Source organism: Protopterus annectens, chromosome 2.part1, assembly GCF_019279795.1.
Source record: "Protopterus annectens isolate FY-2018-M chromosome 2.part1, PAN1.0, whole genome shotgun sequence".
Taxonomy (NCBI): domain Eukaryota; kingdom Metazoa; phylum Chordata; order Ceratodontiformes; family Protopteridae; genus Protopterus; species Protopterus annectens.
Window position 1 is genome coordinate 766,529,023 of NC_056729.1, and position 14,998 is coordinate 766,544,020.

Consider the following 14,998-nt stretch of genomic DNA (forward strand, 5'->3'; position numbering starts at 1 on the left):
CAATTGTCTCATGTATACTGACAACAACTTACTCCTGAAACAAGCAAATACTTTATGTGAGAGATGTAGTTACACTATAAAATTGGTGGTGAGATTCTCATATAAGGACAAATTGAATGCCAAACAGGTAGTCAGCACACACACACAGACACACACACACACACACACACACACACACACACACACACACACACACACACACACACACACACACACACACACACACACACACCAGTGTCTCAACAAATGAGCCCAAAAGGCATAACACCACAAAACCTAATGTACTGGTCATAGGTGACTCCATTGTGAGACACATGATTGTTTCCCTCTCCAAGCTGAATAAGAAGTGAATTACTGTTAGCTACCCCTCAGTTGCCAGGATCTGTCAAGTCAATCAACCACAAGTACCGGTCTGACTCCATCATAGTATATGTGTGTGTGTGGGGGGGGGGGGGGGTGAATGACTTGAGATGTACCTCACTGAACTATAAGAAGAGAGACATGACTGAGCTCTCAGATTATCTGTCACAGGCAGGTATAAACCTAGCCTTAAGCAGTATTCTACCTTCTCCAAGGATGATGGCACAATACAAATGAAAAAATGATTGATTTTAACAATTGGCCTAGCTTCTTGTATCAGTCCAAGGGGATCTAATATCTGTCAGCCTTGGAAGACATGGTCAACAGGTCATGCTGTTTTGCCAGAGATGGTCTGCACCTGTCTCTTCTAGGTTTTTGGATATTGCAAAGGCATTAATTACCCCTATTGTGCCTTTTTTAGGCAGTGTCAAATAACCAATATCCCAACATAACAAAGTCATCTCTAGATAAACTCAAGATACTGCTGCTTAATGCTAGGAGTCTAAACAAGAAACTGCACTCCCTGGAAGCACTCCACACTTTGGAAGATGCTGACATCTGTACAGTCACCGAGACATGATTTAAAGGTGTGGAAAGCACACCAACCATGCAGGGCTACAATGCCTCCCATATGTTCAGACCACAAACTGAGTGTGAAAGGACCAAAGGAGGAGGTGTACCCATCTTCATTAAGGAAACATACACTTCAAGACTCGTAAAACATTATGCCTGTCTTGAGCTAATCCATAGGTTCATAGGTTCATAGGTAGGTACTAGGCTATTGGCCCTAGGGTCTATATAAGCCTAGCCAAAAATGTACCCTGGCTTTTGCCACCCAAGAAAATTATTTTCCTGTGCCCCTGTTGAGCAGAGCCACAGAAGTGATTCCTGGGGTGAATTTCCTATCTCCCATCCAATCATCAAAATTTTTCTTGAAGAGTGCTAATGAGTAGCTCTGTTTGACATAGATAAGTAGTCTGTTCCAGAGTATGGAACGTCTCTGGGACAGGAATCTATCCCTCCAGCATGTTCTATTTATTGTGGTGACAAGGTTTAGGTCCCTAGAGCGTGTAGCTCAGAGGGATTGGGATTTCATTAAGTGGAGCATGTCCAACAGCTCTGGGTTTGACATAGCTTTGTATGTTAGGCAGAGATCGTCTCTGAGTAGGCGATATGCAACGGAGTAAAGCTGGAGTTTTTTGTATTTCTGTGGCCTTTCCAGTTGTTGTAGATGTCTTTTGAGGTACATACCAAAAGGGGCGTTGTACTCTATAATGGGTCTAATGAGTGATGAGTAGAGGGGAACAATGCCCTCTTTTTTTCTGAATGAGAAACCTTTTGTGATGAGGTGAGCCATATAGAAGGATTTCCTGACCACTGTGGTGATGTGATTATCAAAGGAGAGACTACTGTCCACATGTGTCCCAAGGTCTCATCACATTTTTGGCATTAAGTAGACTACCAGCTATGTGGTAGTTCATGATTACAGAGTTTTTAACCAAAGGGGATGACAATACACATTTTGGCATTGAGCTTCAGGCCATGGCTTTGACACCAGGCATCTGTCTCAGTGAGGCCCTTTTGTAGTATGTCCACATCCTTAGGAGTTTCGATTATGGCTCCTAGTTTGCAATCATTTGCAAACTTTGTTAGCCAAAGACCTTCTGTGTTAGCCTGCACTTCAGAGAAGTAGATACCAAACAGGAGAGCACCCAGAACTGAACCCTGTGGTACTCCACTTGTCACTGGTCTGAAGTCGAATTTGGAGCCTGCTACTTTCACAATGTGTGTTCTGTCTGTGAGCCAGTTGGCAACCCATCTTGTGACATAGGGATTTATACCTAGTTTAGTGAGCGTATCTATAATTCCAGAGTGGGGGATGGTGTCGAAAGCCTTGGCGAGATCTAGATAAGCTGTGTGAACCACCTTACCCTCATCTATGGCTTTGGTGACTGCTTCAAAGAAGTCAATCAGGTTTAGGAGACATGATCTGCCTTTTTCCAAATCCGAACTGGGTAGCTCATCATGTGCAATTAACTATAGGACAAGCCCCCTACCACATCATAGCTATCTATAGGTCCCCTACCATGAAACAGAAAAAGCATACCACCTACCTGAACTTACAAGAGTCACTTGCCATACAGCCCAGCATCTTACTCATGGGTGATTTTAATTATCCTACCATCAAATGGGAAACATACATAACCAAAACCATGCTAGTTCAAAGGCTCTTGGACTTTGTTAGTCCAAATCCTCTGGAACAGCTAGTCAGCACACCCATAAGAGGATCAAATGTCCTGGACATAGTAGTCACTAACGTGGGAGAGCACTTCACCCCCCACCTAGTATGATGGCCTCCCTGGTAAGATTGTACCATAAATCAGTCTTGTTTGAAGTAATTATAAGACCAGATACCTCATTAAGCTCAAAAACACTTAAGAATTTTTCAAAGACAAATTATCTCCTAATGAGTGATGGTATAAGAGGTTTCAAAGCCCCCTGAAATGCAGATAACACAGACTACTATGCAGAGGTATACACCAATGCCCTGTATAACCATTTAAGCAGTTGTATAGAATCAGCTGTATCTGATCAGATTAAAACCAGGTCATGGTGGGAAAACAAACCATCCTAGTGGAGCCCTAGTACAAACAGACTATACAATAAGAGAAAGAAACTAATGTCCAAGAACAAAAGGAAACTGGCTCAACAGAGGAAGAAATCCCTCGTTAGCTTAAACAAACAAATAAGAGATCTTGTCAAGTTGTCCAAAGCTAATTACAAAGTAAAAATAGCCTCCTTAGCTAAGGATAATCACAAGACATTCTTTAACTGTGTCCTAAATGTAAAAGGGAACACCCAGATATGTGCTGAACTGGTTGTGCTCTCTTGAGATTACAGGCTGAGGAATGGTGGCAGGCATACTTTGGGGGATGACTGGAAGGGACAGGGGAATGAAGTTTGCTCCATACTCAACCAGAGGTAATAGCCAATCGCTAGTTGACAGACTGGAGCAAACTTCATTCCCCTGTCCCCTCCAGTCATCCCCCAAAGTATGCCTACCACAATTCCTCAGCCTGTAATCTCAAGAGAGCAGGTCATCTTGGTGTTCTCCAAGGCCAAAATCACAGCATCAAAGGGACCAGACAACATTCCAGATTGCCTTTTAAACAACTTAAAACATGACCTAGCAGACCCACTTAAATCTCTGTTTAACCACAGCCTGTGAACTGGCTATGTTCTGACAGAATGGAGGACAGCAACAGTAATCCATTTGCACAAAGAAGGACCATCAATCAACCCTGGGAATTATAGGCCCATAAGCTTGACTAGCCTCATCTGCAAGACAATGGAAAGAATAATTATGGACCTTACTAGCAAGGACATAGGCAATTTCCAAACCCTGGACCCAACCCAGTTCGGATTCATTAAAGGTAGATCATGTCTGTTAAACATGGTTGGCTATTTTGAAAAAGTCACCAAGGCCCTTTAATGAGGGAAAGACAGAGCATACCACTTATCTTGACCTAGCCATGGCATTTGACACAATCCCCCACTCAGGTATTATAGAGAAACTCTCCTAATTGTGAATTAACCCCTATATTACCAGATAGGTAGCCAACTGGCTCAGCAACAGGACACACACTGTAAAAGTCAGTGACTTCTTCACTTCTAGCAAAAGATCAGTCACCAGTGGCATCCCACAAGGTTCTGTACTGGGTCCGTTATTGTTTGGAATTTATTTCTCAGAAGTCCAGGCAAACTTGGATGGCCTGTGGCTGACTAAGTTCACTGAAGATTGCAAATTTGGAGGAATCATTGAGTCCCCCAATGATGTTAATATACTGCAGACAGGGTTAACAAATACAAATGATTGGTGCCAAAGTCATGGATTAAAGCTAAATTCAAAAAAATGCATTACTGTTCCAGTGATGGACAGTAATCAAGGAGCATCAATCCTCACTACTGACACTTGGTAGGGACGTTCACTTGGAATACAAATGGGTACACTCAGTATTTCCAGATGCAGACCTCTCTGCATCAAGCACAATTTCCCTTAAGAGCACACAGCACAGAGAACATGCTCAGTCTGTGATCTGCATCTCTCTGTCTCCCTCCATTTCCACAATAAAACTACCCACTGATGCAGCAGTAGTGTTAGGTTCTCAACCGAAGTGTCCAAGCCAATTCCTCCAAAAACCTCTCTGTGAACCCAGTGCTTCATGTCCCTGCTCCATGTAGCTAACAAAAGCACACTGTGAGATTTGCATTTTGCACTGGACCGCGCAGTGGTGCAGTGGTAGTGTTGTTCCCTCACAGCAATAGGTTCTCCAGTTTAATTCTTGGCTAGAATGCCCTCTGTCTGGAGTCTGCATGTCCTCCCTGCATCCATGTGGGCTTCCTCCATGTATGCTAGATTCCTCCCACGTTCAAAGACATGCAACTGGAGCATTTGTCTCTGGGCCTCGGCTGAAAACTGGCTATGTTCCAAGTCGGACTTTCCCAGTTAACAAATGTAAAATAAATAAATAAATATTGCACACATGGGAAAAGATGGTACAGATTTACCTGCTGTGCCCCCTTCTGCCCAGAGAATAAGGTAGTTATCACTACCACCAGGCACTCCACAATCAGCTACTCCAAGGCTTTAATGAAGGCTGCCCAATTGTACTGTGTAATATTAATACTAATACAAATGGTAGTAGGTCACCAACACAGCTAGGCCTTCAGGAGTGGCCCACAATGTGTCACCAAATAAATATAAACACTATCAAAGTTTAAGTACTTTCTAAAAGGACCAGCCACAGTAAAAGTTTTCAATATATTTAATAATGAATAATAAAAGAGCATGCACATACTGAATATATATTTACAGTAAACCACAGCGTTAAAAATCACAGGAGATATTGCAAACACCATTTATGGACAGACTCTGACAAATAAAGAAAAACAATATCTAAACTAAGCTTCACTATATTTACCTGACTGAATCTAGGAGAATTACTATTCCCTACTTACTTAATAGAGTAAGGCAGATGATGTGGTGAATGGTCCTTCTTGTTGTCTGGCCCAAGGCAGAATACTTAATACTGAGAGATTTCCCACTGTAATATCTAAAACATAATTTCCAAGATGGCTTGCAGAATAACCTCATCTGGTCAACTGACTCTAGGTTCTCACACTCTTCATCGCTGAAGCTGAGACAGGAATATACCGCTACCATACACAACTAAATGTTTATGGCAGTGCCTGGGGCTTCCCATCTTTTTACTGAGTTAAGTAACAAAGGCTTCTTCAAGATCTACCATCTCCAGTCCTATTCAGCACAGTGGGGTGCAGTGTTTATGGCTTAACAGCTAATTTAATTTCAAGTATTTTCCAAAACTAACTGGACTGAGATTAACTGCTTCTCTATCAGGGTCCTTTGCTAACATATATACATAGTCTCACATATATATTCCTTCTCTGTCCAGCAGGATCCACTGTTGATAATTTTTTTAACACTAGCAACTTTACAAACACATTTTGAATTTCAAATGCCATACAGTTCTAATATATTTGTAACATAAGTATCTGTACAAATCAGTTTTTAATATTCAAATGTCATACTGTTCTAATACATTTGTAACATAAGCATTTGTGCACATCAGTTTGATATTCAAATGCCATGCAGTTCTAATACATTTGTAACACAAGCATCTTGTATAAATAAGTTTGATATTCAAAGGACATATCATTCTTTACAAGACTTCAGCTGGCTATGCTGGAACTATCCCATATCATCACAATTCCCTTTGGGAAAGCTGACATCCCTGCTACTTACATTATAGGCAGCACCCTCCTAAGTATAGACCCAGTGGTACATGATCTGGGTAATCAGTTGACAGCGATCTGAACTTTCACCACAATGTATCCACATTAGTAAAGAATTCTTTCTATGTGGCACTTCTTATAAGTAAAAGCATTGTATGTAGATATAAGGATGTTATAATTCCTTTATACTCAGCCTCATCAAACCAATAATCGAGTACAATGCTGTCTTTTGCATGTACCTCACCAGACACCTGCAACAATTGGAGAGACCACAGAGGTTTCACATCAAGAAATTACAGGTTAGAGTACTGGAGGGAGCCTGGATGGCACTCTGAAAGCAACACTTTTTTAGAGCGCCTCAAAAATACTTCAAATAACAGGAAATAATCATTTTTTTCACAGAAAAACAGTTAACTATTGTTCTTTAATATTTATGCTATCATTATATCGAGTTTGGAATATATTCTTCAAAAATTTCCTGTCAGAAATATCTGGAGTTTAAAACTGCTGTCTGAAGATAAGTAGCTCAAAGAACTCACATGCAGAATTTACTTTGAAGAAATAAATTCAGTTGATGTCTTCCACTTTACAAGAACTATCTATTAAAATGGACAGCTTCAATAACAACTTAGAAAACTTGAGAGAAAGCAGTCATAAACAAACCGAATCCTTTAGAGTTACTTCAACAGCATCAAACTAAAATATTAAGCATTGAAGAGTCTTTATCTGATATAGATGGAAGGCTCAAGGAGGAAGAAATCCAGGGAGATGTCCTTCAGCAGCAAAATAAATGGCTTATCACCAAGTTGGATGACATGGAAAATAGAGAAAGGAGTACTAATGTGAGAATGTTTGGTTTACCAGAAAAATCTGAAGGAGATGATATTATTTCCTTTCTTACATCATGGTTACCAGAAATCATAGATCTAAAAGAAGGATTCTCTTATGGTATAGAAAGAGCTCATAGAGCCATTGGGAAACCTATTCCTTTATCACCATCATCCACTCCCAGGTCAGTAGTGGTTAAATTTCTCTCTTATCTTGATAAAGAACTTGTCCTTAAATGGGCTTGGAGAAGATCCCCACTGAAATACAAGCAAAATATACTTAGATTTAACAATGACTTCTCCTCTAGAGTTTTGGAAATGAGAAAGAAAGCCTGGCCACTTGTAAAATTACTTAAACAGAATAAAATAAAGGCACAGCTGGCATACCCTGCAAAAATAAGGATTTTTACATCAAATTAAATAAAAACATTTAATGACATTGAAGAAGCAGTAACCTTTGTCAAAAACAATAATATAGTTACAGTCCCGGAGGAAATGGACTGGGCTTTATCTACATCACTGAAAAGATCTCCAGAAAAAAATAATTGGATTGATTTAAAAAAAAAAGAAGCAAAGAACTGACTCAAAAAGTATCCCTTCCACTGCCTCTCTCAAAGTATCAACTAAAACTAAAAATATATGCTAAAGGTAACAATTTAATATTGTTTTTTCTTTCTTTAAACATGTTGTAAATTCTATGTTATAAACTTATAATACACCTATTGCATACTTTAGAGTCAAAGTTTAGTTCATAAGTAACATATTACATCAATAATTTAATTGACTCTATTAGTTTACTTTTGTTCATGACAGTATTTTATAGGGGAAAAGAAATGATTTGCTGAGTAGGAAACATTAAATATACATTGTACTTTTTAGTACAATAACAGCTATGCTTTAGTTAATTTAATTTTCTTAGTATTAGTCGCTAGTTAATGGTTGGGGTTTAGTTGTATTTTATGACTAATTTCAGTCATTGATATGGTTTTATGATTAATTTATACAAAGTCTTTGCATATTCACTGGAGCTTATTATATCCAACAAGTTCATGATTTCAGTTGAACGTTTATTTTTAAAATGAAGAAGTGAAGCTTTTTAAATGCACAAGACTTGCAGGGAAATCTTCAGTTCCCTTTACGCGAGCCTGTCAGTGCATTTGCGAACTGTCATGAATGTAAAGAGTCCTTTTGACATTTATCTTCTAACTATAAACCCTACACATTAAATAAATATCACTTTGTCCTTCTAGTTAATTTAATCATATAGAATTTATTTCAGATACATTTAAATGTTTATTTGGATGTTTCTCCTCCTTTTTTTTTTTTTTTTTTTTTTTGTTTGTGGAGTTAAAATGTCTTGAATTGCTAAGCATTACACTAATTGGAATCTCTTTTTGTCTCCTTATCGAACATCATTATATAAAGTGGAGGAATATTAAAAGTAGCCTGCTTTGTCTTTGCTTGGGTCAGCGTTGGCACAGAATGTTGTTGTTGATGCTTATATGAAGCGTATGTGTCTTGTGGCCAGTGATGACTTACACAGGTTTTTGAAAAGATATTCCTGTTCCCCACAGATGAAGAACATAAAATCCTTTAGTTATGAGCAAAAACTATTCCCAAAACACCCAGTAATGTCTGTACAGATCAGTTCTTTTCTTTATTGTTGACATTAAGGAGCATTCCAAGATTGCTGTGGAGAAATAATCTGTCATCCATTAGAACATATTTGGTTTTCTGCCAGCTCTCCCGTATTCGACAACTGTGTCTCGGTGCTGGTGTGTGGTGGTAGCTCAGTGTGGGGCTCTCTTCATTGTCCCCCAGCCATTTACGGTCTAGTGGGTGGGTTTTTCCATTTCTAGTCTAGTTGTGCAGTTGAGTGGATTTTTTGACTACACTTGGGAATGGTGCATGTGAGCTACTGTGTGTGTGTTTGTGTGGCTGGCTAGTCAACAGATGTTCTGTAAAAGGGATTTGATTTTACAAATTTCAAACAATATACATGACACCAGGTATTCAATTTCAAAGATGACCCAAAGCACCATACCTACACAGCCTATGACAACACACACTGCTAACAAGAAAGGCTGTAAATATAGAATAAACATCTCTCTATAAGTACTTTTCAATTAATAGATGACTGCATAAAGTCTATTAAATAATGCAGCATAAAGTATATTAAATAATGGTATGAAACTGTGGGGATAGTTTTATTACGGATTAGAACAGTGGCCATATTTTTTGTAACATCGTTATATGCAATGGTTTCTGTGCTCATGCAGTTTCTCTACAGAAGGAGAGGTTATCGCACAGAATCAGGCCAAAGGCAGATCCTCCTAATTTGAGGAAACTGTAATTTTGGGTTTGAAGAGCTTATTATGATATAGCTATTGCCAGTCATTGTGTTGGGGGGGGGGGGGGTATAAGTTGCAATGCTCAAGATACATAAGCTTAAAAAGTTTTGAGACATGTGTTTGACTACCTTACCTCTTTCCAAAAGATATACAAGCCTTGTAAATTCAGCAAAGCAAACTTACACACTTCAACTTCCACTGGTACAGGTCAAATCCTCTCCAGAAAGCCAACATTACATATTAAGAAACCACAAAAGAAAAATGTGTTAGCAGGGGACATTACACCAGATTATTACTGTAAAAATTGCATTCTTTAAGATATGCATCTGGGTAGAAAGAAAATATTCTTGAATTTAATTATCCCTTACTAACAAATTCAGAGCTGGGTGTTTCTCACTGATAGCGAGTATAGAGGGGACTTTGGGCAGTGTATCAGCGGAGGAGCAAGGGCACAAGTGCAGGCATCAAACGATGTTTGGTTATTGTCATGGTTGTTTTCCTACATGGGAGGCACTTTGGGGAGCATGTAACACAGTAAAAATGGCAGCAAATACAGTTTCTCAAATGGATACACCAGTGAGACAACCAGGTTTGCAGAACATATTAACTCGCAAGTGGCCCTAGAGGACGCAAATTGAATTATGCATGCCCCATTGACCACACAAGTTCCTACTACAAACACTCTAGGAACAATTGACTCAAAAACAATACTAATGTATAGCAATTGTACAGTGTGATGTGGGCTCATGCTTTCTTTAAAAAAAACAACAATAGCTTGCAAACAAATGTGGCGTTCACAAACAACAAGTATGAGAACTCCATTTTTAAACGGAGGAATAGTGTGATATTGACTTCACAATTAGAAGAGGAAGAGAAAGTATAAGGTCTTATCTGATACTTGATCTTTACAAAGCTATATATTATCCAAAACTCCATTCCTGTAACACTGCTTCTCATTTGATATAGCAGTGACAGAATACAAAGAGCAATTTGTGCATGCTCATTTATCTATGCAAAGGTTGTCCCTGATTTATTTATTTCTATACTGCACTGATGTCATAAGAATAATTTTAGGTGCACCCATAAAGTTTAAACCTATAATGGTAAATTTGTGGACAGGGCTCATCCAAATAAAGAAGGCTAAGAACAATGATGGTTGAAATTAGTACTGATATCAGTTTACACTGATTCTGAACCACATTTACAATTATTTAAAGACGGACAAAATGTGGAGTGTTTGTCTAGTGAAAATAGCAGGTAAACTACTTACGGGTGAGCTGCAGGAATATGTAAGTTTCATAATGTTTATATTCAATAGATGCAAGTTGGATGGTTCATTACTTAAATTTTCATATTAGCATTATAGTATGGGACACAAGGAAGTGAGTTCTGGTCTTGCAATTGTAATAATAGGAAAAGTACACTAATAGAACATATTCTGCAAGTTCACTGAATATATGCTGACAAGGTCTGAAATTCCTGGATTAGTAGAACTTCAAACAGGTGACAATACATGCAATATATTAGTTGACATGCACTTACAGTAATAAATTGAGACTTGTACAAATTCATTCTAATTTTACTCTTGAAATCTGTTAACATGAAGGATTGTGTACAAGTCTGTACTGACACATGAAAAAAGAAGGGAAAAGTGATTGTTAAACATTGCTTAAGATATGAAAAAAAGGGAGGTAAATGAAATATAGAGACAAGATATATACATATGGAACTATTAAAACATAGAGAGGGTAGTTGATGCATTTTTCAGTTGACTCATTTTACTACCTTTGGTTTTTCAAATTATTCATGAACTTGCATTCTTTATTGAATGAATAAATAATAACAAGACTCTAAGGCACCTGTATATTGCATATTTTGTGGCGGTTTTGAAAGAAGATAGTTTAAAATTGGGAATTGACTTCACAATAAGAAGAGGAAAAGAAAGTGTGAGGTCTTATCTGCTACCTGATTTTTACGAAGGTATATATTATCGAAAACTCCATATCTGTAACATTACTTCTCACTTGATATAGTTGTGATAGAATACAAACAAAGAGCAATTTGTGCATTCTCATTCATTTAGATAATCATTCTAATCATTAAATGCATTCAAAAGGATTTTACTGCTAAAAAGGCTCGGGGTTGTGAAGTTATTATTTCAAAAATCTGACAGATTGATTATCTTACCTATGTTTTTAAGATTTGGTATCATTTATTTAGCATTTATGGTAGCTGTTCAATTAAATTTATAATGCCTAGAATGGTATTGTGTGTTTAATATTGAGGTATAACTGTGAACAATCACTTATGATCTACTCTATTTAATGCTCTACATCAAGAGTAGCAAAGGAGCTCTTTACTGAAATTTGAGTAATGTACAAATACAATATTGAGCTCTATTACATTAAATTTCTATGTATAGTACTGTTTGAAGCAGTATTTATATATGTATTGAAATATTACATGTCTAGAACAATACAATTTGAACTCTTCAACCAATGCATCAGAGAAAAAGTGGTTTGTGGATTTACAATGGCTCTCTAGATTGATTGTTGATACTATTGTAAAGTCTTACAATGTTGGTCATAGTATATTATATAAGATAATGACTAAATGAATGAGTCACTTTACAGAAACTCATGAAAGTTGAAAGGTAACTGGTGTAGTAAATGTCTCTTGAAAATTTTACCTACATTTTATGAATATTTGATTTTGATTGAAATACATATTTGATTTACTATGCATAAAGTAAATTTATTCCAGTTATCGCCTAAATTTTGTATTAAGTTAATTTTATAATAAATGCATACTTATGTGCATGGATCAAACTAGAAGTATATGATGGAGTTGATTATTTATTATCTCCAGAATAACATATAATGGAGCCTCTAACTTCTCATTGTTATTTGATTTATTGTTAGTAATGAGGGTTAATCTGACTGAACATTTTAGTTCTTTCAGATTAGGAATGATATTCATTCCATGTTTGTTAAAAGATCATTTTAAATATTTGTCTATACATGCGTATAAAATTAACTATAGTACTCTTGTTAGTCTTACCTTTTGGCCTCTTCTAGTATACATATTATACAACTCAAAAGGAAATAAGAAGGTTTACTACATCATTAATATATGTATGGAAGATATGCAGCAAATAAATAACAAAATAACTTGTTATTGTTTCCTATCAGAACTCTTCAATAAATAAATTAACTGGATGAGTATAGAATTTCTCTCACTAAATGTGAATGGTTTAAATATTCCAAGGAAAAGATCTAGCCTACTTAAATATCTAAAAGTAAACAAAGCACAATTAATATATCTACAAGAAACTCACTTTAAAGTTAATGATAATTTCATCCAAATGATTTCTTAAAGCTCTCTAGCTCTTCATACAGTAAAAAAAAAACAGAGGAGTATTAACATTGTGGAGGAATAGTGTTACTAATCCTCAAGTAATATATAATTATGAAGACAAAGATGGCCTTTTATCAATAGTAATAATAAGATATAGTAATAGAATTTGGACATTGGTGAATCTTTATTGGTTTCCAGGTATAAGAGTATGAACAATTAAGAAGCACATAGAACTTATTAATGAGACTTCAAAAGGTAGTCTAATCATAGGAGGGATTTAATTGCTTCTTAGATAGTCAGGAGACTACAAGTAGATGGTCATTTCATTTAACATCTACAGGAAGAACTCTTAAGAAATGGTTAGATAACATGCAGTTATCAGATTCCTTTAGTCTTAAAAATGAAAGTTCATTACAATTTTCTCATAGTGATTATAGATTCAATACCCAAACAAGAACTGATAAATTATATGTATCCCAAGATTTAAAAATGAAAATATCACATTATATATTATAATTATATATAATTATAATGCATAAAACCAATCTGGCATTGGAAAAATTAAAAATAAATTCATACACTGTTTCACCAAAATATATACATAGCCTAGCAATGAAATCAAAAAGGCAATCCAATACAAACAATATTACAAATATAATTCATGAAGGGGAAAACAAGAAAAATGTATCAGATATAGGTGATATATTAGATGCCTTCAAATTCCATTTCACAAAGCATTATAATATTAATGAGTCTCCTCATAACAAAATAGATATAGGACTAGATTATACAAATTTAAATAAAATACCAGAGAGTTTAAACATAAATATTCAGAAACAAATAACATTTAAAGAAATTAAAGAGAAAATTAAGGAAGGCTAAAATAACAAAGCTCCAGGCATAGACAGAATCATTATAGAAATTTATAAATTACTTCCATCATCAGTCATAACAGTACTTCAGAGGGCATTAAATGAAATTTATCTACAAGGCATTATTCCAGCTTCATGGAGATACAAATTGATTACACCTATTTTAAAAGAAAATAAAAATCCCAACTTGTGTAGTTCATACAGGCCTATTTCACTTCTAAATAATGATTATAAAATGTTTATGTCTATTCTGGTTAACAGGATTAAAAAATCTCTAACTCAAGTCATTAATGAGGATCAAACGGGATTTATTTTATTCAGAAGAATATCTTCTTTGGACTATAATGGCTATCTCAAAAAAATGCATTACTAGGAAATGGAACTCCTCTATCATCCCAACAATTGAAGATTTTCTCACTCTTTTGAAAGAAGTAACACTGTTGGAAATTAAAGTCAAGGAAATGAGGATTCTCTAAAGACATGCTTCTGGAGCGTTTCTCCCCAGGCCTCCGCTGAAAACAGGATCTGTTGAACCTAGTCAGACTTTCCCGGTCAACAAATGTTAAATAAATAAAAATAAATATTTCCAATAGACACACTCAAAACAGCATACAAAGAATTTTAACCATTATAGATCTCTTAAACAGAGACAAAGCTGAAGCTTTAATAGTAACATTAGACACTGAAAAGGCATTTGACTCACTAAATTGAGATTATCTTTTCAAAATACTACAAATTTATAATTTCCCCTCAAGATTCATTAATTTAATAAAAAAACATTTATAAGGATAATCTAGCTTATGTAAAATTAGGCCCTTTCACATCAGATGTGATTAAAATTACTAAGGGTCCCAAACAAGGATGCCCTATGTCACCACTGTTATTTGCATTAGCAATTGAACTTTTTTCTTTCACTATTCGTCTTAACCCTAAAATTAAAGGTATTGAAATTAATATTCAAATTAATTCCAAAATTATTCTCTTTGCTGATGATATTCTACTAACTTTATTAAATTCAGAAGAGTCGCTATGTGAACTAAATTTATTAGCTGAAAAATGTTATCACGTCTCAGGTTTAAAGATTAATGCTTCCAAATCGAAACACATGTTATTAAATAATACAAATAATTCAATTTTTAACATAAATCCAATTGTTGGGAAACAGGTTTCTTCTCTAGATTACTTAGGAATTGTTTTATGTGAAACGTTAGAATTAACTCTATCTACAAATCATAATAATATTCTGGGTACACTTACATCATTAATAGTGAAATGGAATAAGTTGTTCCTAACATATGAAGACAGATTACAGTTAATAAAGATGGTACTTCTCCCCAAAGGTAAACTACATTGCTTTAGCAATACATATTATGCCTAGTAAAAAAGTTTTAAAAGAATTAAATAGAATCTTTTTAAG